At 40.3% G+C, this 25,048-nt stretch overlaps 1 protein-coding gene and 1 pseudogene across 8 annotated transcripts in view; both read right to left on the bottom strand.

Annotated features, from left to right (window-relative positions):
* The window catches only part of BCAS3 (BCAS3 microtubule associated cell migration factor), an 851,656-nt gene that overhangs the window by 69,772 nt on the left and 756,836 nt on the right, over positions 1-25,048 (bottom strand). The window lies entirely within an intron of this gene.
* LOC141513582 (glutathione S-transferase P pseudogene) lies at positions 543-25,048 on the bottom strand (annotated as a pseudogene).

Here is a 25,048-nt window from a genome sequence, read left to right as displayed (position 1 = left end):
CTATGAGGTGGGTTTTCTAGGGATGACCTGGGTGAAGGTTCAGAGAAATGAACAATTGCCTCCCCCACTCCTGTCCTTCTCCCAGGCCAACATACATTCTTTGTGAGGATCAGTTGGAAATGGGGCCTGTGACTATAAAGACAAGGGAAGCTGACTGAGTTAAGGGGAGATGGGGGCTAAACCTGTGACCCTGGTCTCACCTGTACTGTGGCCTAATTAGCTTAGCTAAGCAGTAACCAGACAAAGCCAACATCCCCTTGACTCAAGGACCCAAACTTCTTTTTTTTTTTTAAGTTTTTTTTTTTTGCAAGGCAAATGGGGTTAAGTGGTTTTCCCAAGGCCACACAGCTAGGTAATTATTAAGTGTCTGAGGATGGATTTGAACTCAGGTACTCCTGATTCTAGGGTCGGTGCTCTATCCACTGTGTCACCTAGCTGCCTCTGGGCCCAAACTTCTCTCTTTTTCTTCTTTTATTAAAGATTTTATTTGAGTTTTACAATTCCCCCCAGCCCAATCTTACTTCCCTCCCCCCAAACCCCTATGGAAAGCAATCTGTCAGTCTTAACTTTGTTTCCATGTTGTACATTGATCCAAATTGAGTGTGATGAGAGAGAAATCATATCCTTAAGGAAGAAACAAAAAGTATAATAAGAAATAACAAGATCAGACAATAAGATATCTGGTTATTTTTTCTAAATTAAAGGGAATAGTCCTTGAACTTTGTTCAAACTCCATGGCTCTTTATCTGGATACAGATGGTATTCTCTATTACAGACAGCCCCACATTGTCCCTCGTTGCACTGATGGAATGAGCGAGTCCATCAGGACTGATCATCGCCCCCATGTTGCTGTTAGGGTGTACAGTATTTTTCTGGTTCTTCTCATCTCACTCAGCATCAGTTCATGCAAATCCCTCCAGGCTTCCCTGAATTCTCATCCCTCCTGGTTTCTAATAGAACAATAGTGTTCCATCACATACATATACCACAGTTTGCTAAGTCATTCCCCAGTTGAAGGACATTTACTTGATTTCCAATTCTTTGCCACCACAAACAGGGCTGCTATGAATATTTTTGTATAAGTGATGTTTTTACTCTTTTTTATCATCTCTTCGGGGTATAGACCTAGTAGTGGTATTGCTGAATCAAAGGGTATGCTCATTTTTGTTGCCTTTTGGGCGTAGTTCCAAATTTCTCTCCAGAAAGGTTGGATGAGTTCACAGCTCCATCAACAGTGTAATAGATGGACCCGAACTTCTAAATGAGATGACATGGTTTCTTTTGGGTTAAGAAAGGTGTGTGGGAGGCATCTAGTCATCCTAGTTTCTTGGAGGGTTAGAGATTGAATGTGTTGGATCTGGGAGACTGGTCCGGGTGTAGGCCTCATCTTGAGTCCTGGCCCAGGCCTATTCAAGCTTAATGGGATCTGGAGTCAGGAAGCCCTGGGTTCAAATTTTGACTCTGAAACTAATAAACTGTGTGACCATAGGCATGTCATTCCACCCCCTCTGTGCCTTGCAAATTTTACACCACCAGATAAATGTAGCATTCTGCAGCAGACAGAGAGCTGGACTTAAGAGTCAGGAAGAGCTGGGTTCAAATCCTGCCTCTGAGACATATTGACCATGTGATGAGTGCCACTTAACTTCTCAGTTGGTTTCAAGAACTCTCTAAGATTGCCAATTATAGAAGAGCACCAGTCTGCTTCAACAGAAGTTTCCACACTAAGACTTCCCTCTTAAACTCCAACCCCCAAAAAGAATAAACAAATATTATTTCTATTGTTAAGGTTCAGCTGTAGCAGAGCTAGTTATCACAGCATTTGACCCAGGCTCTTTCAAGAGATAGTTGCCCATCTACAATGGTTCTCAGCCACACCGCTACCGTAAATTATGTCACTGTGGGCTAGTCATGTGTTCTGTCCCAATTTCTCCATCAATAAAAATAATGAATCATTCTCTGCTCTTCTGGGGCTCTCAGGGAGCTATCCTGATTATGTGGCAAGGATGGCCATCCCTTGTGATCCAGAGGGCTGTGGTGCTGTTAATAGGGGCCAAGTGCTATGGAGTAGAGGGCAGGGAGCAAAAGCAGTGTCTTAAATGACTCAATCTTGGCTTGTTATAAATGATTCTTGTTTTTTCCCCTTTCCTATCATGCCTCCTCTTCCTCCTCTTCTCCCCTGTATAACTTATAGTGCAATGGTCTGTCACCTCCCAAAGATGTCCTATTGTCTCTTCTACATAAAAGGGGAGAGCTGTCTTGGTCAATGGAAGGACCTGCTGAGGGCCCGGGCCTCCTCTCTGTGCTGGGGCAGCAGCCAATGACTGAAATAAGGAGTGACCTAATAACCCCATGGGGGGGCTCTGCACTCCAAGCAGCTACTTCTGGATACTCCTCTGTTTCTTCCCTCTCCCTGGCCCCCAACTCACCAAACAGTCACCCCAAGCCTGCTCTTCTGTTTTCCTAAATTCTTCCCTCTTTTGGCTTCCACTCCATTTACACCCGTCACTGGAGGCTCTTAAGAATGCTCTGTAGCCCCTGCGTTCATCCTGGCACTGAGGTACTGCTTGGATCACACTGTTTTTGTAAATGAAAAACAAATACTAGCCTAATACCAAACAGATCCCAAGCTCAAGAACTGAGCTCTCCTCCAACCAGTGATTGCTTCTTTGGCATCCAGAAATCCTTTGGTGCTCTCTCCATAGAGGTTTCTACTACCTACTGTATGAGCAACGCAGCTTGAGGAGAGGTGCCAGGCTCTGGGAATTCAATCATACCTTTTTTTTTTCTATTTTCTGGAAGCTTTTATTAGCACAGGGTAAGCCTAAGTCTTATCCAGTTGCTGAGGGAAAAATATGGATATGATAAACACATCCTTGGGGCTTCCATGATCTTAGACCCCTCTGTATTCTGTCCTTTCAAGACTGGGCTCTCACATAAGGAAGGGAAGAACAAGAGCAAACCTCTCAGAGGTGAGGGAGGATAGAATTGAAGCATTAGCTGGCCAGAAGCCCTGAAAAGTGGGCCCTCTTCACGGGAAACATAGTCTCTGAATAATTCCATCTGCCAACATCATTCACTTCCCTAACTGTTCTGAAGAATATCAGTTCAAGAGACATGATATGCTTCATTGGATGCATCCTGACTTGCATTCAGGAAGACCTGAGTTGAAATCTGCTTCAGATTTGAACTAGCTGGGAAAGTAATTTAACCTCCCTCTGAGCCTCAGTTTCCTTATCTATAAAATAAAGGAAGGTTGAACTTAATGGCCTCCAAAGTTCCTTCATGCTTTAAATTTATGACTTAAGTCCCTTTCATATAAAGTTTTTTTTCTTTTTTCTTTTTTTTTTTTTAATGAGGCACTGAGGTCACTCTGCTAATAAATATCAAATGTCTGAGGCCAGATTGGAACTCAGGTCCTCCTGAGTTCAGGGCTGTTGCTCTTTCCACTGTCACCTAGTTGCCTCTAGCTGTCCCTACTATAGTAGTGGCCCAAGTAATATTTCAGTGCTAGGATGAATTTAGGAGTTGGATGTGGTATGATATCTAGATATCATATGGATGATATTATATCCATAAAACTAGATCATCAATCAGCCACACTCATTGATTGGAGAATGATTGAGAAGAGCTATGTCATTCACAGTTGATCATCATACAATATTGTTATTATACACAAGTCTCCTGATTCTGCTTTATACCAGTTTATGGAATTCTTTCCAGGCTTTTCTGAGTGCATCTTGCTTGTCATTTCTTATATTACAATAGTACTTCATCACAATCATATGCTACAACTTATTCAGCCATTCTCCAATTGATGGGCATCCCTTCAATTTCCAATTCTTTGCCATTACAATACAAGTTGCTACAAATATTTTCATACATATAGACCCAGGCCCTCACTGTTTACCATTTCCATTGATGGGAATATCAGTGTGCTAGGGTGAGGCCAGAAAGACTTGGAGCTTAAGTCAGAGAGTAGAATCACATGGGCAGACAGTAAGAGGAAGGCATTCAAGCAGCTATAGATTGGTAATCCACAAAAGAGATCTAGCTCCCTGTGATAAGGCTTTGCCATCCTGGTTCTGGATCAGGAATGTCTCAGCTGGCTGAGAAGGTCTCTCACATACTACTCTTTACTCTCTAAGGTTCTGTTAGATGAGGTAAAGATATTTGATCCAAAGGTCTTCCACCCCATTGTTTACCACATCTGAGAGAGTAGCTTCTTGAGTGTCCTTATTCAGTTCATTCCCACCCTCCAGGTATTTTATGATAGTATTGCTCTGATGTAAGTTGAAGTCTGTACCTGTGAACTTGGGGACCAGCTCATAGAGACATCTGGCTTTGAGATCCCATTGTATTGACATGTCTAGGGTCACTATATCCTTTTTCAAAGTCTGACCTTGGTCATTTAGGAGCATCCAGAGCATCTTTGAACAGGAAAGTAGATGATGGTATAGGGAGGCATCTTGGGTGGATGGGGCAGGAGCAAGAGTGGGAAGGCCATTTTTTTTTTATTAAAGTGTATTTAACTTCAGGAATAAACTTTCACATGCCAATTAAGTTCCAGATAGGAAAGGACCTTAGAAGTCAATTCCTTCATCATTTTTCAGATGAGGGAACAGAATCTAAGGAACAGAGGGGAAGTGACTTCCCCAAAGCCACACAGATGGTGAGCAGAATAGTCAGGCTAGGATCTCAGGCCTCTATCTCCCAAACTAGTGTGCTTCCTACTCTCTCACATAACTTCCACACCTCCATGTATCAAACATCTCCCTAGTAGGTTATGTCTTCACAGCTAAGAAGTATTCCCAGCATGTGGTACAATGACTTGCACACAGAAGAAGCTTAATACATTTTTTTTAACCAAATTAATGTCTTCCTATAGACATGAAATCCAGAGCATCCTGAAAGTTATAAGCCCCAGGCCAAGTGTTTGAGGAATAATCCCATTAAATAGAGATAGTAGAACTGGTCCAGTTACAATCATACATGAATGAAAGGCATATATATCACTGTTTTCTTTCTTTTTTTAATTTTTTTTTCAAGGCAATGGGGTTAAGTGGCTTGCCCAAGGCCACACGGCTAGGTAAATGTTAAGTGTCTGAGGTTGGATTTGAACCCAGGTATTCCTGACTCCAAGGCCGGTGCTCTATCCGCTGCACTACCTAGCTGCCTCTGTATCACTGTTTTATAGAACAAGGATGTCCTTATGTGATGAAAACAGAGACAGGTCCATTAGACCTCATGTTTTGGTGAAGTCCTGGGCAGCATGTCCTGAGCAGGACCTAAGGAAGCAACCAGGGAACAGAGAAGACCCAATCATACACAGGTATAATCAGTCCAACATTCCCTGTTACTATTCACTGCCCCATGGTAAACCCATACCTTGCCAGCTGCCCTTTTATGACTTAATCACAGTCTGTTCCTGATGGCTCTTATACCATGACCTTGAAATGTTATTTAGATTTCATTAGAATGAAGGATTTGTGATTTTCCTAAGGAGAAGCTCCTCCAGGAAACAGACCCCCCCCTTCAGTTTTTTTTCTGTTACGTGAAGTACAGAGAGTTTAAGGGACTTGTCCAGAAATTCTAACCCTGAACCTATTTATGTGACCTGGAGTGAATTGATTCAATTTTCTGGACCATAGCTACTACCTGGGAATGGACCCCAAGTCTTGGCAGTCTAATCTTTTGTTTGTGTGACTTCTCTCATGATCATTTAGTTTTTTTTATTTCTCTGAAAAATTTTTATTAGAAAGAGTCCTTCTTAAAAAATACAACAACCTCTAACCTTAAAAATACTACTCTCTCACCTTTTTTTTCCAATTTTATTGTTCTTTGATCATTTATTGTTAAATATTATATCTCTTCATGGTCTGGAGGTGACCACGGGCCAGGAAGTGAAAGGTTAATGCCTATCATACTGAAATTAAGAGAGACACAAAATTTTTTTCCTTCTATCTCCCCAACTTGTTTGGGAAAAAGCATCTGGCCAAGCTCCACAGAGACAAATAGCTATAGGTTGGGAAGAATTCAATGACCATTTGTGAAGTGACCACATAAGCTTGGGCAAGCAGCAGCACTGGTCAGGAACCACTTATGCATCTGCTCTTCAAAGGCCAACCTGGGGCAGGTACAGGGAAGTTTGTCAGAGGGGCTGACCACTGCATCTCACAAAACCTTTGACAAAGGCATGGTGACCTGTATGAGTCAAGGAAGTAAATGAGTAAAACTATAAAACGTTGAAAAAAATAGTGTTACTGAACATTTTCCATAGGCATATCTCATGGTCTCAATTAGACTACATGCTTTATGATGACAGCAACCTTCCCCATAGGATTTCAGATAGCCCCCATGAAACCTGGCGCAAAGTGCAGAGCACTTAATGAATCTTTTTTTTTTTTAGGTTTTTGCAAGGCAAATGGGGTTAAGTGGCTTGCCCAAGGCCACACAGCTAGGTAATTATTAAGTGTCTGAGACCAGATTTGAATCCAGGTACTCCCGAGTCCAGGGTCGGTACTTTATCCACTGCGCCACCTAGCCGCCCCCACTTAACGAATCTTTATGTAGTCTGTTTTTTACTCTTTTCCCCCTCCAAGGTTTCCTGTGATGCTTGTTGTAACCTAATTTCACTTGTATAAAAGTGTGGGGAGATGTGGGGGGGGGGGGTTGACTTTCCCTGAACCCTTCTACAGTTGGCCCTGAACTCTGCTAGGTATGTGTCTTGGCACTTCTGAGAGGCAGAGGAAAAGGACCTTGGTGTTCCTGAAAATGTCTACTGTTTTCATGGAGTCAGTCTTTCGCTGGTCATTTCAGTAGCTTTGTGAAATCCGCCTCCCCTTTGAAAAGGATGCCTTGTCTCTCTCCAGTCCTTTGCCTGGGCCATATATCAATGCCCTGCAGGGTAGTCCCTTTGCTGCCTGCTGTTCAAATTTGTCCAATTTGACACGGTCCCTATGGGGTGGGATTCTCTGTGAGACTGTCTGCCTTTGAAGGGGAATTAGCCGGGGTGGCTGGACAGCTGCTTTGGAACAGCCACCAGTGGCAGGTCAAGGCAGGCCCCTTCCCTGAAAAGCAACAGGCCCTTGGGGAAAGCAGTTCCTACCTCCTTTGCCTTTTCCGATACTTCAGAAATTGCCCCTCTCCCTGGGGTAAGGCTGAGCTCAGGGACCATTCTTTGCATTTAGAACTGAGACACTTTTCATTCTGATATTAAGGGGAAAATCCTTCCTGGGCAGGAGTTGGGATGAGCTGCCAGGGAATTTTACATGTAGCTGATGCCTATGGGGCCAAGCTGGAAAGGAAGGAAGAGGGCTTCAGGAGTCAGTCAGAGGAAAACTAAGGCAGATGAAAAGAAATAAACAGACTCAAATTACTTTCCCTGATCTTCCCAACTTGTGTGGGAAACAGCACTTGATCAGGACAAAGGTAGATGGCTATAGAATTCAATGAACATTTATAAAGGGCCAGCCATGTGAGCCTGGGCAAGTCAGACAACTCTCTAGGTCTCTAAGTTGTAAAGAAGATACCAATTTTCATTATAAAAGGGAATACTGTTTACCAATGAAATCATAGCCCTGACCCTATTATACCATGTGCAAAGGCACTGTGTTAGGGGATGGGATTTCAAAGACCAAAAACACTAAAGCCTGCAAGGAGCTTATATTCTGAGAGACATAATGTACACAGACAAGATGGAAGCAGCTAGGTAGTGCAGTGGTAGGAGTGATGGGTCTGGAGTCATGAAGACCTGAGTTCAAACGTAGCTTAAACACTCACTTGCTACATGACACTCAGTCAGTTACTTAGTCTGCCTCAGTTTCCTGAACTGAAAAATAAAGACAGTATTAGCACTTACCTTCCCAGATTGTTGTGATGATTAAACAAAATATTTGTAAAGTATTTAGCATAGTACTTAGCATATAGTAAGCATTTATTAAGATAAATAAATACTAGGAGAAATTACTTTAAAGGGAAAGGCAATAGTGGTTATGGGTTCTGAGAATGGTCTTCTGGAGGAGGTGGAACTTGAGTTGAATCTTTTTTTTTTTTTTAGGTTTTTGCAAGGCAATGGGTTAAGTGGCTTGCCCAAAGACACACAGCTAGGTAATTATTAAGTGTCTGAGGCTGGATTTGAACCCAGGTCCTCCTGACTCCAGGGCCAGTGCTCTATTCACTGCACCACCTAGTTGTCCCTATTGAGTTGAATCTTTTAAAGAAGTCAGGGACTATGTCTAGTTGGAGGTGGCTCATGGGGAGTAGGGGGAACAGTCAGGAGAAATATACAGGGATTGGTACTTGAATGTCATATTTGAAGAATAGCAAAAAGCCAGTGTGGTTAAACAGTAAAATATGTGAAAGGGAATAGAATGTAAAAAGATTGGAAATAAAGAAGGGAATGAGTTGTGAAGAGCTTTAAATAACAGAGGACTTTATAGTTGATCCTAGGGTCAATAGGGAGCCAGTGGGATTTTATGTGGGAGGAGAGGGATGGGGAAATGAATATGGTCAGACCAATGCTTAAAGAAAATCACTTTGGCAGCTATTGGATTAGAGTGGGGAAAGACTTGAAGCAAGATTAATTAGAAGGTTGCTACTACAGGGGGCAAGAGATAATGAGGACCTCAAACAAAGTGGTAGCTATGTGAGCAAAGAGAAGGGGATATATGTAGGACATGTTGCTGAAAAAGAGATTACAAGATATAACAATTGATTGGGCAGAGTATATAGGGTTTGAGGGAGAGACACAAACATGCAGAAAAACCTAGAGAAAGAAATAGAGATAGAGACAGAGACATATATAATGACATCAAAACTGAACTTTCATGAATATAAGGATGGTGCCCACCACAGCAATGGGTAAGTGCAGAGAGGGAAGGGGTTAGGGAAAAGAGTAACAGATTCTGTTCTGGACATATCAAGTTGGAGATGATAATGGAACATCCACTTCAAAGTGTCTAATGGGCAGTTGGTGGTGCCAGAATGGAGCTTAGGAGAGACAGATAAATCAATCTCAGAATCATTTCATAGAGTTGATAGTTGAACCCAAGGGAGCAGATGAGATCATCAGGTAAGAAAGTACAGAGAGAAAAGAGAAAGCCCAGGTCAGACTCTTAGGGACATACATTGTGGATGTAACCCAGATGAAGATTTAGAAGAGAAACTTTGAAGAAGCAGTCAAATAGATAGGAATGGAACTAAGAGACACTACTTTACAGATGAAGAAACTAAGTCTCAAAGAGAAGAAATGCTTTTTATAGGATCACAGAGTTTGTAAGCAAGCAGCTGAGGCAGAAATTGAACACAGTACTGCAAGCCCAGCATTCAGTCTGTCTATATTGTGGTTCCTCCTAATAGAAGTGAGACATGGCTTCTACTTTCAACTTGGCCAGTAACTGACTATGGGGTCGTGGGCAAGTCAATTGGTTGCTTTGGTCTTCAGTTTCCTCATCTATCAAATGATGGACCTGGATCAGGTATTCACTGAAGTTATTCACTTTATAGCTATGAGGGTATTCACTTTATAGTTATGAGACGCAATGATGCCTGGGACTAGTTGAGGCCCAGGGTGAACATAGATGTGAGCCAAACACCTGGTTTGAGTCAATTAACTTCAAACTTCTCTCCCACCCTTGACCAGAATGAACTGCTAACATGAAGGGAAACTGGCCAGTCTCTTTAAGGTTTGTTTCCTCCTGCTCATCCTCTGGGAGGAATGTGCTAATGAGTACGGAAATAGCTTCCTGAGGGGGAGGGACAAACAAAGGGCCTGGATAACCCACCCACGAGATAACCAGTCCCTGGATAATAGAGAAATGACTTCCATGGAAAAATTCCCAAGCCCTAGAGTATGGCAGAATGATAGGCTGTTTCCCTGGGCCACAGTATAGATAGACATTGATGAATAGGGTCCCACTAGTCTGGAACTAAGGGGGTGGGACCTACTGGGAAACTGAGACACACCCCTTGATGGATTTACCATATGGAAGAGGGAAGCACAGAAACCCATATACTAATTTCCTTCCCTAAGTATTCAGCATCCCCCTCCCTCTTGAGTTTCTTATAGTATTCTTGTAGCCCTAAATCTAGGATTCTTATGACCTTGATTTTTTTAACCTTACTTTTTAAAGTGTTTTAGTATCTATTATCTCATTTTACACTGGGAGGAGAAGGCATCATTGTCATCATTGTCAGCATTGTTGTTTTCACTTTGCAAATATGAAGAATAAATAGCAGAGAAGAAAAGCAACTTCTCTTAGGTCAAGTTAGAAACAGAGTTGGTAGGGGAAAATCTGTCTTCTGGATTCCCCAGTTGGTGTTTTGTCCACTGGGTCATCTTCCCAATTGAGATGTTCCATGTAAGATAATCTGAATGTGCAATAAATAGGTTCTTCCTTAAATGGAAGGTTCTGGCTGTGGAAAAAGCATCTACGAAGTTTTCTCCTCTGTGCAGAAGGACAGTTGGGCATCAAATGGCTCATAGACTACTGTGGGAGAATAAGCTTCCTCATGTGATATTCAGCAGCCTGACTTTTATTTTTTTGGACAAATTACTTAATGGCTCAATCAATTTTTTTCTGGCACTCTCAAAGGGTATCAAAATAGCCATGGTCCTCCCTCCAAAGTAGCAAGGCTCTTTGCTTTCAGAAAAGATGTTAATTCCTTACCCTAGGCTAAACCAGTGGCAATCATTCTATTCATTCCATTACAAACCCTCCTTTTCTCCTGAGTCTTTCTCTTGCTTGCTCTTTTTTTTTAATAGCTTTCAAATCTGGACAGACATAAAAATATCCACACTAATGAGACCATACCATAAGCTTCTTGCCTGCCAAATTTTATTTTCAGCTTCAAGTCATTGGGCATTCATTGTGTCAAGGACAAAAATGAAGGGAGCTGGAAAAACTTAATTAAAAAAAACACAACTTACTTTTTTAAAATTGGGGGTGGGTGGGAAAAGAGTGGGAGAGAGCAAATCAAAAAAGGAAGAGGGTGTCTGATAGGAGGCCTGAACAACTGACTTGTAGGAAATATGGCTAGGGTCAGAAATATCTGAGTTTGAATTCTATCTTAGATACTTAGAAGCCATAGAACCCTGGGTAAGTCTCTTAACTTCTCAGTCTTAGTTTTCTTCAGTGTTAAATGAAAATAATCATAGTACTTGCCTCATAAGATTGTTTAGGACTTTGCTAGCTATGACCATTACTATTCAAGGAATTCGAAATACTTTTTAGGAAACTCAGGGAGAGATGAAGGATGAAAAATTTGTCCAACAGGCCAAATGTGGGGAACATTTGGAGATTATTAGTCAATGCCCTAAGATATTCCTTTCACATAGACATTTTGTCATGTCTGTGGTATCTTAACTTTTTCACTGTAATACTAACCCAAGGACAGAGATAGAAGACTACAAACTGTAGGCCTGTGTTGCTTTTGACATACATTGGTTGTATGACCCTGGGTAAGTTACAACCTCTCACTGTCTTGCCTTACCCTTGCCCCCAATCCCGTACCCTCCCTGACCACCCCCCTTTGCAAGCCACCAATAGGCATTAATAAAAGACCTAATATCCACCAGCACTGTGCTAGGCTTATAGGATACAAAAAGAAAAAAAATAATAAAAAAGTGAAAAATACTATGGAGTCTGAATTCTTTCTCTGAGTGTAGATAACATTTTTCAACATGAGTCTTTTGGAATTGTCTTGGATTGTATTACTGTGAATATCTAAGTCATTCACAATAGATCACTGAATGGTATTGCTGGTGCTACGTACAATGTTTTCCTGCTTCTGCTCACTTCACTTTGCATCAGTTCATTTAAGTCTTTGTGGAATTTGTAGAGGCACAGACTAGTCTCTACACCTCTGAAGTCCCTTCTACCTCTAAGATTCTATGGCTATCTCCACACCAAGATAAGATAGAACTTGAAAGGAGAGAAGGAGACTTTTAAAGGAGGATAAGAGAAATAAACCTAAGAATCCATGCTAGAGAGTGGGAGTGAAGGTAAGAGGCCAAGGTCATAGGGACAGTCAGTTTGGAAGCATATTGGCTCAATTCTTATTCCCAGGGAGGGTTACTGAGGAAGGTGCCTCACAAGGGGGCACTATAATAGAGTGAACATGATAGTCAGAGGGGTGCCCAAGGACAGTTGAGCAAAGTCCCAAAACAAGCTATGGAAAGAGTGGTTAGGATGGTTCTTCCTGAGAGGAAGCTTCTCTCCTCATGTCCTTCACCTCACCCAAGTCCCAAAGCCCAAATGTCAGTGCTTTGAGTCAAAGTTCTCCTACGCTTCTATTAGTTACCTCTGTTCTCCATAATGTCCCTGTGTTGCTTTTAAATGTCAGTTCTTAAGCTGTAGGTAGGAAGGAAGCTATCTATAAAAGTCATGTAGAGGCCAACAGAATCTCTCCTCACAGTTGATAGGAGCTTCAATTCAGTTAGCCAGAGGGCATAGTTTACCTTCTATGGCAGTCAGTTTTGTTTGTCATAAGAACTGAAATAGGAATATGCTGAGTACAGGGGGGGTATCATGTAGTTGGACTAAATTTTAAACTATTTAATTTTGAAAACCATTGGAGAGTGTTTCTATCACACCGACAGGCCTAGTTATTGAAACTTGAAAGTGCCCAAGGACTCCTGATTCTTTTTAGGCCCATCTCTAGATTTCTCCTTCAGAAATGAAAAGAATTGAGTTCCTAGAGAAAGAACAGACAGGCTCCTATCATTAGGGACAATACAGACAGCTGGAAATTGTTTGAAATGTGTGTCTCCCATAATTGCAGGTATGCTATGTGTCTATTTCAGTTAAGTCACTAGGACCCATCTTTTCTTCCATTATAATGTCTTTCATGCATCTCTCTCTTTTCCTCTCTTTTCCCTTTATTATTTCTTTCCTCTACTACTACTACTATTCTGATCCAGGCACTTACCACACATATCCATGGAGTCAAAGAAAGGACAGTAGACTTGAGAATCAAATGAGCAGGATTCACACCTGACTCTGTTGCTTGTTGGTTAGGAGACCTCTGACTAGTCATTTATGACAAAGGACTCAGTGTTGCTATTTCCTCATTTGAAGAATGGGGGTAATACCTGTACCACCAGTCTTACAGAGGTACTGAAAAAATCAAATAAGACAATGTCTATGAAAGTAAGTAATCAGGGCCCAAGCATAGAAATCAGGCAAAGAAATTTAGAGTTAATTGTCAACTCTTGTCTTTATCCACAAGAGACAGTATCCTGAGTTTTCAACCCCTACCCTCACCCCCCCAATGCCAAATGAATTTGTTTTTAAAAGTTTGAGGGCATTTTTCATGCTATTTGATCTAATGGTAATTTATGAAGCTTGTCCAGGAACAAAAAATGCTTTCTATGACTGATTTTTTTTAAAAAAAGTACTTTCTAAACTGTTATGAAGAGAAGTATCAACTATTTTTATGGAGATGACTGGGTCTATCTTTAAACCATACCAAGACCCCTTCCCAGGATGCCCTCTCCCCACCTCTCTACTTGTTGAGATCTGAGGCTTCAAGAACCATTTCAGATTTCATTTATTTTTAAATAACAATAACAACAATGTTGACAACACTGACATTTTTTAAGGATTGGTCTGAGTTCTGAGAGTTTTAGTACCAGGATAGCTGTGAGAGATGATTCTTTTGGCCACCCCAATTCTGGAAGACCATTTACTAAACTACAGGAGTTGCAGTTTTTATTGGTGGAGGTAATGCCCACATTGACAAGGTCACAGATGCTTGAGGTATTGAGAAAATGCTGTTTTGGGGGGTAAACTTCACAATAATCTGAAGAGAAAATTTCTTGAATAAAAGTTAATTTCATTTTTTCTTGAAACTACTCCAGTCCCTTACTGGGACTGATGTCCTCCATCTGTCCTCCAATATTGCTTTTAGTCAATACCACTGGCATTTATGCATATACTGCCTACTTTTGTGAATTATCTTTTTATGTGTTAATTTTGCCTCCCCAACTATAGAGGCCAGGTCCTATGGCTTTCCTTGCTTCCTTCCTGATTTATGCAACATTATTGAAGAAAATAAATCAATTACTGGCCAAGCTATTTTGATCAAGTATCCACTGACAACTTGCATCATATATTCAGTGCTATATTAAATATTGTATTGGAAGATAGAGCAACTAATTAACTTAAATTTCTTGATATTCTTCACAATGCTTGGTACTCAGAATATGTAGATGCTTAACAAAAATATGCTGATGATTTGAACTGGATATAAATGTGTTTTGGAACTAAAGGCTAGGATTATTTTAAAAATGTACCTTTCACTTGGGAAATTTCTCAAAATAAAAGTATCAAAAAATCCAGACTATTTAAGGCCTGAAAGTCAGAAGGAACTTGTGAGGGGGAAAGGAATTCAAGATAAACCACCAAATATATAAATATATAAACACACACATATATTTCTGTGTACTCTAATGGAATTATGGATGTCCATTCTGACTGAGATGCAATACTGTAGAGCAAAAGGAAAAAAGAAATGACTTTATTCAATGTCAAAATGACAAGTCATCAAAAATTTGTGGTTTATTAGGGGAAAAAATCTCTTAAACAAACCTGGATGGCCTGGCAAACTTTGGGTTTTAATCTCGTGATATGGTCTAACAACAAAAGGCCTATACAGCATATCAGGCAAATTTATAAGCCTATGATCGATACATTTGACATATTATTTAATTATGATCCTTAGTGACAGAGACAATATGAAAACCTAGTGTCAACATTCTGACAGTGGAATAAATAAAAAGATATAATTATTCCTCATACTAATCCCAGCTGAATTGTAAAGTATCAGGCCAGATTGCAGACCCAGGTTCTAAGGTTTCCTTAATATGATAGAGTTTGATGTAGGAGGTGTCATATAGCCAATATTTTGCCATTTTATTAGAATAAAAAGCCCTCCTAGGATTTCAAGTTCAAATGGTCAGAGTGCCCTCATGTTGTCCTTATATATTCAGAACATGGTTAACTAGCAGACTGCATGTACAGAGAAACACTGCTATTAAGGGCTGGGGGGGGGCAGGATTCTAGGGAAAAAAAGCAGAAATTGGAAGTAATTCTATATTTTCCTAGAATCAAAAAATGTTCAAATTGGAAGGGATTTTATAAATTGTCTAGTGTACCACTCCCCTCCTTTTTTAGAAGAAGAAACTGATATCTAGACAAAAGAGAAAGCCTTCTTAAGGTATATTGGGGGTCAGAACTCAGGTTTCTTAACTTCTAGTCTAGTGCCCCAAGTAGCAAAAATGCTTTAGTAAATTAAGTCATTTGGGAACTTGTGAGTAACTCTCTCCTTTTTCAGTTGGTTTGGGACAAAAGACAGTAGTAAGTAGTAGTAGTTCTTGTTGCTGTTTGTCTTTATTCTCAGAGGACCATGGCAACAAGCAAGTGAACTGGATTAAGTGAGGGGGGCGAAGTTTAAAGACAATAGCCTCACTCCCTTCTCTGGAGTCATTTGGGTCCAGTGGCCAGGTATATATTAGGATGACTGAAAATGGTCCTGGATGCAGTGGAAGACCCTGGTACTTTTAAGTAAAGGTCTTTAGAAGGTCTCGGTTTGACTGAGGCAACACCCATTCAGTAATTAAAGCTAGAGAAGAAATGAGGCAAAAAAAATGGCCCAAAAAATGGTCCAGAAAACTCAAAAAACAAACCAAAAAAACAAGCTGAGAGGGGAAGACCTTCAGGGTTTCTGGCCAAACCAGAAACAATTGCTATTTACAGAAACTTTGAGTAGTAAAAGAAAGTATAGAGATATAGTGTTAGATTCAGGAAGATCTAAGTTCAAATCTTGGTTCTGACCTTTGCTGTTTGTGACTGGGGCAGGTCACTTGAGCTTTCTGTACCTTGGTTCCTTATCTATAAGATGAGGCAGTTGGATTAGATGGCATTTAAGGTCTGATTGATACCACTCATGTACTCAGCATTCTAGCCAAACTTGCCAACTTGCTGTTCTTCATATATCACTTCTGTCTCTTTACCTTTGCTAGAATTCTCTTTCTCACTCTCACTTTAAAGACTCTCTTGTTTTTGTCAAAGAATATTCTGGATGTCATCGCTTAAGCACTGCCTTTCCTGATTCTCTCCTCTCCCAGTTGTAGTTACACACACACACACACACACACACACACACACACACACACACACACACACACACACACACACACTCTCTCTCTCTCTCTCTCTCTCTCTCTCTCTCTCTCTCTCTCTCTCGGCATATCTCTAAATCTTTATCTATATATTGCTTCATATTTCTCTGTGTCTAGTTTCTTTCTCCCCAGAAAGTTAATTCTTTGAGGGAAGGGGCTGTTTTGTTGCTGTCTTTGTATTACTGCAGTAGCACCTCAATAAACATTTTTGAAATTAGATTAAATTTGGACTTTAGTTTCATCACAAGACAGAAAGTAGTGCTGAGGTGGGTAGCCAATACAACTGACTATTATCATACCAATAGGGAAAAAATGCACCGTCTGGCTTGGGCCAAGAAAAATTACAGTTAACATTTAACATTATGGGACTAACTTCAAAGGCACGCCAGCTGGACTCCAATAATAGGAGATGAAACTGCTAACACCAGCAGAAAGATGCAGGTGTCCATCTTTGGCTGGGAAAATCATATCCTTGGAGCAGGACTCCTCCCTCCCTAGGAACCCCAGACACTCTTGCGGCTGTACTGCGGCCTAAGACACTGAGTAAATAACTGTAAGTCTGTTTGAGGCACAATTTAACAGTCATTTTCCAATAAGCCCTTGTCTTTTTCATGTATACTGTAGCACACATGAAGTTATTTGAATAATCCACGAGATATATATATATATATATATATATATATATATATATATATATATCTCAAGGTGTGTGTGTGTGGGGGTTGGGGGGGAGATGAGCTATGTTCACTGTTAAAAAGTAGCCTAGACATAGATTAAGTTGCCTTTAGAAAAACTGTTTTTCTACAATAAGGAAAAGGAAAAAGAGTGAGAATTAGAGAGGGAAAGGAGAAGGGAAAAGACAAAGAGAAGGGAAATGGAAGGAAAGGGAAAAGGAAGGGAGAAAAGGGGAGGGAGTAGGTGGGAGAAGAGACAGGGTTCAACTGCTACCCAGAAATTTACATTAGATAATGCAGCATATCACTAGCACCCAAGACAGGTCCCAACGACAGTTCCAATTTGGGAGCATGATGTAACCCCACTATTTTTGTCACTACCTTAATCAGAACTGGCTTCTACTACAGCACCTGATGTTATTCTGTCTACATTCAACACTTGAGGGCCAGGACCTCTGCCCTAGGATTAGAACTCACTGCAGTTTTATCTGTTCACTAACACTATCATCTCAAACTTTCTAGATTCTGGACCCTGCCTGCTTAAACCTATGTTATCTCCTTAATTCTTCCTGCTGTGGCTGATTTCTTGGGGACTGATTTTTTTTTTTAGGTTTTTGCAAGGCAAATGGGATTAAGTGGCTTGCTCAAGGCCACACAGCTAGCTAATTATTAAGTGTCTGAGACTGGATTTGAACCCAGGTACTCCTGGCTCCAGTGCTTTATCCACTACGCCACCTAGCTGCCCCGTGATCAGACTTTTTAACTTGATCTTTCTAGGCTTGTTTCTATTTCTGCAAATCAGCCTCTGGTTCACCAACCTTAAGGTATCTGTAAACTGTTTTCTTATCTAATGAAATCTTGGTCCTGAAAAATCTTGGTGGAAGGGAGGGGTCCACTTCACTTTGATACATTAATAGGGTCTGCATAATAAACTGCCCTATTCAACTTGGGTCCTTGTAGCAGGTATTAACTTGATAGGAACAGCAATGGAAAGGGACTGAACTTTCAGCAGTGACAGAATGTTGCTTGAGCATAGTGTTGGAGAAGATACTAGAGAAATGTATGATATAGACCTTGACTTTATTGTTTTGTTTTGTTTTTTTAGATTTTTTTGCAAGGCAAATGGGGTTAAGTGGCTTGCCCAAGGCCACACAGCTAGGTAATTATTAAGTGTCTGAGACCGGATTTGAACCCAGGTACTCCTGACTCCAGGGCCGGTGCTTTATCACTGCACCACCTAGCCACCACCTAGACCTTGACTTTAAAGAGTTTTGTAGTCTAATTGGGGAGATAAGACATGTACCCATGAAATAGTTGAATAAAAATCCAACAAATGATTGTGTTAAGGTTACAAGAGTTAGAGAAATGAGAAATGGGCTGAAAAGTTAATGTCTTTTGGAATGAACTCATGGAGGAGACAGGATGTAAGTTAGGTCAGGAAGGATAGGCAGATCATGGATAGGGAAACAAAAGGTGGAAGAGTTGAGTGAGCAGCATGAGCTTTTACCTAGTGGGAGGATGGTTTGGGAGCTAGTCCCTTCCCATAACCTCAATTTTCCCAGCTCTACAATGGAAACAACACACTTATCTACTTATACAACAGCAAAGATGAATAAACATTTCTTGAATGTACTTATGTACAAAGTCAGTAAGTTATATATGGTGAAAGGGTCCAATTGGTAATCAAATCAGTATAGCAAGAGGGGCCAGGAAGGTCCAGGGCAACAAAACTAAATCTAGACAGGGAAATCTGCCTCTTGGGACTTCTTATCCTACCTGGCAACAGATTTAAATTGGAAACACAGACAGGGAGGGTTCAACCTAAATAGCAGTCTGCATGATCTCAACTGGATCATTCATCTCAAGCCCTTTCTAATGAAACCAACAACAACAGAAAAGTATAATTTCAGGGTCATGAAGGCAACTTTAACTCTCCCACCCACCCTGAGGGTCCTCTCAACCTCTGCGAATGGAGTCTGGGAGAGGGAGTTAGGAAAAGAATGGTTAGCTAGGGAGATGCCTTGATAAAATAGACCAAATGACTCCTGCACTAGTAATAATAATCAAAAATAGCCACTAGTGCTCATAAATCATTTTACATGTAATCTTACTTGATCCTTACAATAATCCTAAAAGGTAAATTCTATTACTTTCCCCATTTTACAGATTAGGAAAATCTGACAGAGAGAGGTTGAGTTATTTTCTCAAGTGCCTGAAACAAGATTTGAATTTAGGCCTTACTGACTCTAGTTCATGGCTCTTTCTACTTTGCCACAAAGTACCATTTTTATTAGGTAGGGAAATGTCAATGACACTTAAGGAGATAAAATCAGGAAAACTAAATATATACCAAACCCCCCCCCCCAACAATGCTAATGGTTATACAATTTAAAATCCTTTGGAGATCAATTTTGAAGATATCCTAGTAAGGAAGAAGATTCCAAAAGAATGGCAAGGCCTAGAAAATGATGTTTTTTTTTCAAAAAAGGGAAAAGCTACCAAGAAGACTTTTTTAAACAATTGTCCATAATGCCTAGTTTTTCATCTTTATGAATTTCTCTGTATAAATTGAGGGTATTGTTGATGAATATATGAGAAAGGAACAAACAGGCGACTGTGGATAGACCACATTTTCACAGTTGTATAATTATGTAGAGGTATAGAGGTGTAGAGAAGATAAAATTTCCCTATGTATATACAGTGGTTGACTTCAGAAGGGAAAAAAATGATGCAATGGAATAAAATATGGCTTTTAAAGGCTCTCCTGAAATAAGGTGATTCCCATCTTTGTTAAAAATCATAAAAAAATTCAATGACATGAGATCATAGAGATAATTTTCAATGATCTAATCAATTAAACTGAATAATAAAATAGGAAGAATATATTCACCTAAAGAGACTGCCCTCTAAATTCATAAATGATACTGTGCTAAAATTCAGATCCTTCTCCATAAAATTCATAGTTATTTAACAAAAATTTATTTAAGCTTCCTGCCCTGAAAAACAAGTAAATAAAAAATGTGTTGTCCATTTTATGACATAAAGTTGTATGTCCAAAGAATTATTCCATTAGTACCTATAAATGTATCTTAGACAAGAACTACAGATGGACAATGAGCTGGGCCCATATTTAAATAGAAGATCAAATTGGATTGTAGTTGAGGAAACATAACACTTTCAATGATGCTAAGCTACTGACAGTTGCAGAAGTCTATCTTTTAAAGAATGATATCTTTCTGGATATGAAATCCCAATCTCAGAAGACTCAAACTTGCAGGTAACCAAAGGGGCAATGGAAAGCCATGGTGGGTCCAAGTAGATTGTAGCATATTACTAATGATAGCATAAAAAACAAACAAAAAAAAAGAAGATGGAAGAACTTAGTAAGAAGTCTAAGGGATATGGTATGGACAGCCCAAAGAAGACACTAGTAATCATGTACTTTGAAAAAAACTTTCTATCATTCTAGTTCAGTGAAAAGATACTCTGCAGAGGACTTATAAAAGGACAGTTGAAAACATAGAAAAGTTGTAATCTGCCCCAGAGAAGGAAATGTGCTGGAGATAGAGAGAAAGGCAAAAGATAGTCCTTGTTCTCTTATTCTCTACTAAAATATAGATGGCATGAGGATAGGAACCTCATACACTCATCTGCATTTTGTACTATACCCAACACCTTGCACAGAGCTCTATACACAAAAAGTTTAATAAATAACTATTAAATATTTCTGAATAGATGAAATCTGGGCATGGTACCATGATCCCTTGTTGGCTGTGCTGGAGAGATCTTGGAATTGCAAGTTCATAATAAAAACTGTCCATTAGATCAATGAAATGTCGGAAGAAAGACAGGTGTATCTAAGCAAGGCGTTCCTCCTCAAATGGAAGGAGAGTTCTAAATTCAGACATATGTTACATCACTAATACATTGGCATCCAAACACTGAATTCTGCCTTGGGACTGGAATCAAAATTTCTTATGAGGAAAACTTGGACAATTATGAGATCTAAAGAGAGTCAACAACTCCTCATATGCATACTGTTGGCCTAGCTTCTCAGGAAAGCAAACTGAAATAATTAAATACCAGGACAGCTGTTTTTAGGTAATTATGCAATATTTTTCACTTGAAAGACCACACAACAGAAATAGGAAGGAGAGAGAGATAATGCATGTTTTGATTACCAATTCCCTGTTGCAGATAAAGTCCAGATTTTTTTTAATCATCTAGGTGATGGCTCTCTTCAGATGGATGAGAGCTGGTGCTTGAGAGTCACTCTTGGACTTGACTTGGCCCAAGTTGTTGCAGTTCTAAGGTTGTCCTAGGGAGTGGTTGGTGGCAGGCAGAAGGCAGGAATCATCCACATACCCATTAGGATGGCTGTTTCAGGCTCTGTGCCTGAAGGATGCCACAACCCAAGCCTCCCACATGTTCTTAGAGAGGGAATGTGGTCAGATGGTGAGGGCTCAGGATTGTTAGTCAGGATTCTGTGGTCCTGTTCCTGGCATCTGTACTCACTTGCTCTGTGGGGATCATTTAACTTCTCTCTGCCTTGGTTTCCTTCTTCTATGAAAGCAAATGAGGGTGATAAGAAAATTTGGGGAAAGTAAGGACCATCAAGGCACAATCTGAGCCAAGCTCAGTTTTGAGTGGGCAAGGGAGGTAAGGGAAGAAAGATATGTTTCTTTACTTAGTAGGCAAGAAGAAGAGGGAAATAGATCTAAGGAAGACTTTTAAACTGTTCATTAAAATCCAAATATAATCAATCAAGATCATTAGACTCTACTGAAGGTACAAGAAACAAAGTTTTTCAATGCTGTATCCTCTACCATCTTCTTGTTTGTCATACTGTCTGTTGAGGACACCAAGATGTGCAGGGTACTTTGATTGAGAAGTGAATTAGAGAATTCAATAGATAGATACACCATAGAGGTCATCTGGCCTATGAGACTCATTTAATAGATAAAATACCAAAGGCCTTGAGAGCTGAAATGATTATTACATGGCTAATTGGATAGCAGAACCAAGACTGGGATCCAGTCTCATAACTTCTGATCCACTGGCTCTTTGACTTTTAAAGACAACCAGGTTTTTCTCTGAAAGGGAAAAAAAGAGACCCTTTATGCTGCCAACTGCCTTTCCTCCACAAACTCCCAGAATCAATCCAAAATCCCCATTATAGAGAGCAGGGCTGCCTGATGAGAGAGTGAGCCCTGCGTGTGGTCACTGACTATGTGGTATTGTAACATCTTTTGCTGGGGCTCTTCCTTTTAATTGGTAGCTTTTCTTTCCTGTTGTGTATTTTTATCCTGAGCTTTGGAACCCAAACCATAAGGATCACAGCCAACGACTGCTTCTTGGTTAATTGTTAACTGTCTATCACAGTGGATCCCTGCAGCCCTGGTGAAAGTCTCCAATGGGAATGGGGGTCTCTTCAGCAAGTTCTCCCTTAGGGAGAAGACTGGCCTCTTTGACCTGAACTGGGAAGCTCTGCCTCCCAGGCTTGGAAATAAATCCCCCAAACTGTCTGGCCCACACAAGGCCTTAGCCATCCAGGCCTCCCCTCTAAGGTTACACTGGTAGTAAAATGCCTGATGTCAGCAAATCTTTTCTTCTCTTACCCACTCTGGGCAAAGAGGCGACGGGGATATTCCCCAGGCTCCAACTACCGTGACTGAATGTGGTTGAAAACTAATGTTCCAGATGTTTCCTCCAATGCTCGGTGGAATTGTAGGTTAAGGATAATTTTCTTCTTCTTCACTGATCTAGAGGACTTGGGAGCTTCATCTCTGCTTAGACTAAAGGATATTTGAAAGGAAGGGGGAGGGAAAGCCTCAGTCATTATCCTAGGCAATTCTCTTGGGAATAGGAAATGAAGCACTGGAAAGCCCATTTCCCATAGTGTGATTACCAAGACAGCTAACATATCCCTTGAGTATGGGTGCCAACATTCACTTTCCAGCAATGGCGTCAAAGAAAAACCAAAATTTCCAAGGCAAACACAAAGTCATTGATGAGGAAGTCCCTCAATAATATCCATTGCTTCCCAGCCTGAGGGTCTTCAAAGGAGATTCACAAAATCAAGCAGGAACAGAGAAGCAAGATCTTTAAGGGTCATGCCTACACTAGACTATTGTTTGGGCACAGAGGCAACTCAGACCAAAATGGTGAGTGGGATTTTCCTTCCATTGGCTACAATACTTATGTTTGTTCAAGAAAAAAAGAGTTGGAGCGAGAAGACACGCATGTCTGATGCTGAAGAAAAGCCTGTTTGTGCCTGCTGGCCACAGTGAAGAGATTGTTCAAGAAGAATTCATCCTGAAATACAGATGACCCCAGAGATGTTGCCAAGGTCAGTGTCTGCTTGAGTTGTGCCAACAACCCCAGGCACAGCCGCCCAGGGTAGCATTCAAGTCAGGCTTCTGACCTTTGGGTGAAGTGGCATTATCTATTTTTCATCTGGGTCACTGGGTACCATTTTTCTTCTCCCTGACTTTTGGTGGACTATTAGATACCATCATCACCAGGAAATACTCAATATCTGCAGGTTGCTGAACCCTCTACCTAATACCATGAGAATTTCCACAGAGCTGTACTTAATAGGAAGGTGGCTTATTGGTATAAGTACCATTTTTCTAGGTGGGAAGATGGGAGTCATTTACTTACCAATGGGGGACTGCTTGGAGGTGTTGTTAGTTCATCGCCCTTGGCAAAATGAACTACTGATACTTTTTTTAGGAGTTTCACAATGGTAGGCGGGAAAAGAGAAAGACTCACACCTGGTTCCAACTCTTACAGGAATGGCCCCAGTAGGCCAGATTAAAGGTATGGCTTTCTATTATGAGGAGGTGGCTTTCTGTCCATTAATATGGTGGGATACTCTTGATTTACAATTAAATCTACCCTTAGAAAAGACCTTCAAAACTGGCAGAACTCAGAATGTAGACGATAAGAGATACTCTTTCATTCTTAGAGGAGAAGCTGAGAAGCAACCTGATATCCTTCAAGAAGGACATGGATAGAGTATTTGAGCTGTTGCTGCTGTTTGTCCTTCCTGACTTGTCTGACAAAGACACAGGTTTCAAGGTATTTATCACCTTATTCTCTTCCCTTTACTTCAATCAGAAAAGCAACAGTCTTTTGGCTTTGTTCCAAACTTCCTCTCTTTTCTTTCCAAATAAGCCATGGAATAAAGGCTTGTTTCTATTCTCAGTCTTTCTTTTTTGTTCTTGAGCAGGAGATCATAAAGTACCCTCTCTCTCCCCCTCTCCTCCCACCTCTTTCTCCTGAAGAAGGAATAAAAAGGAAGCAAGATGGTCTAAACATAGATTTATATGTTTATGCTGTTAGAAATTTCTTCTAAGCAATTATAAATACAAAACATACTCATATGTATATATGTACTTCATAGTGTCCACTAAAATATCTATTTCATTTAAGTAAAATTAGACACTCCCACATCTAATATCTAAAAAACTTCTAAAAACACTGGCACCTCTCAAAAGATGTATAATGCAAGCAAACTTGATTACACTTGGTCTGGGCAGGGGCAAGTGAAGGAAGAGGATATTAAAAAGCCTTGTATGAAAACTCTGCACAGAAGCCTATACCCTCTTCTCAATTCACACCACCACTACCATACGCTGCACCTACCAGTGCTTAAATCTCAGACCCAAAGACCAGGTCATGGGAGTTCTAGAATTCACACTCAGATTTATGTTGCACTGATTGCTGAGGGCTTCTCATGGTCCACTATATCTAGGCTGGTATGACTCACTTTGCAATCTATACCACACCCATCTTTTCCACATCTTCCCTGCCACCACATATCCCTTCCCCTTTTCAGTTCTGGAATCAAAATCTGTCATTACTATTGGAGAGAATATGCCAGTCTATTTCCCTATAGTTCTATTCAGCTGTGATTTTTCAATACTAAAATACATATTATCCTTCATAGATACTATACTCTCCCTATTAGAATGAAAGCTTCTTGAGGTCAAAGAACATCTCCCTTTTGTATTCAAATCTCAAATATTTTGTAAAACACATAATAAATGTTTTTTCATTTAATCATTCATTTTTTCAAAATCAATTAATTGCACCTCCTCATTTACAGATATGCTTTTTTATTTTTCTGTTTTGTTTCAAAGTTATTATATATATATATATATATATATATATATATAATATATAT

This window comes from Macrotis lagotis, chromosome 2 (assembly GCF_037893015.1).
Source record: "Macrotis lagotis isolate mMagLag1 chromosome 2, bilby.v1.9.chrom.fasta, whole genome shotgun sequence".
NCBI lineage: Eukaryota > Metazoa > Chordata > Mammalia > Peramelemorphia > Peramelidae > Macrotis > Macrotis lagotis.
Note: the sequence above shows the minus strand (reverse complement) of the source record. Positions and strands in the feature narration are given on the sequence as shown.